The following is a 697-nucleotide window of genomic DNA, read 5'->3' as shown; positions in this document are numbered from 1 at the left end:
GAGACTGAGAATGAAATAGTTAAAGAGAAGTATTAGAAATCGCATATAAAATGATAAAACGTCATCTTGGTCAAACATTTCTGTCACAATTTTTATTGATATTTTCACGATTATGAATTCGTGAAATGTACGTTATTTCAGTGTGAATGTATTTTCATTAGCATATGAAAATAAACGTTTTACTAATAATTCATGGAATAACAGGCATTCATATTAAATAGTATTGGCCGCTGAAAACAGACGCAGTGGTAATAAAAATAGTTTTGACAAATATTTTTTTTAATCATACATACGGACCTTATACTGTAGGCAACTTATTTCATATCAACCCGTAAATGATTCCCGTTTTCCACTTTACATTAACCAATCAACTTCTTAGCTAGAGAAAGGGGGCGTGGCCTCTGGGCAAACAGGAAGGAAGGCGACAGCTGCTTTTTCTTTCGCAAAATCAAAATCTTGTTCTATTTTTCTTGGTAATCTCTCCACCTCTCTTACATTCCATATATCATTTTCTCCTTATATAGACATGTATATAAATATGCAAACATTCACACAGACTCAACTTTGATCAATGTAATGATTGTCCGAAGTTATATTGACAATAAATTCACAAATGAACACACACAAACACACATATATGTAAAAAAGAAAAAAAAAATTATACTATGAACGGACTATAATCATACACACAGACGCA

General features: G+C 31.6%; 1 protein-coding gene across 1 annotated transcript in view; it reads right to left on the bottom strand.

Moving 5' to 3' along the window:
• Positions 1-261: 261 nt before the first annotated feature.
• Positions 262-697, bottom strand: part of LOC119593106 — a gene marked incomplete at its 5' end in the record, with an annotated part of 1,552 nt that continues 1,116 nt past the window's right edge. The window contains 1 exon segment of the mRNA XM_037942070.1: positions 262-626.

Source organism: Penaeus monodon, chromosome 31 (genome assembly GCF_015228065.2).
Source record: "Penaeus monodon isolate SGIC_2016 chromosome 31, NSTDA_Pmon_1, whole genome shotgun sequence".
Taxonomy (NCBI): Eukaryota; Metazoa; Arthropoda; class Malacostraca; order Decapoda; family Penaeidae; genus Penaeus; species Penaeus monodon.
This window is presented reverse-complemented; position numbering and strand designations above follow the sequence as displayed.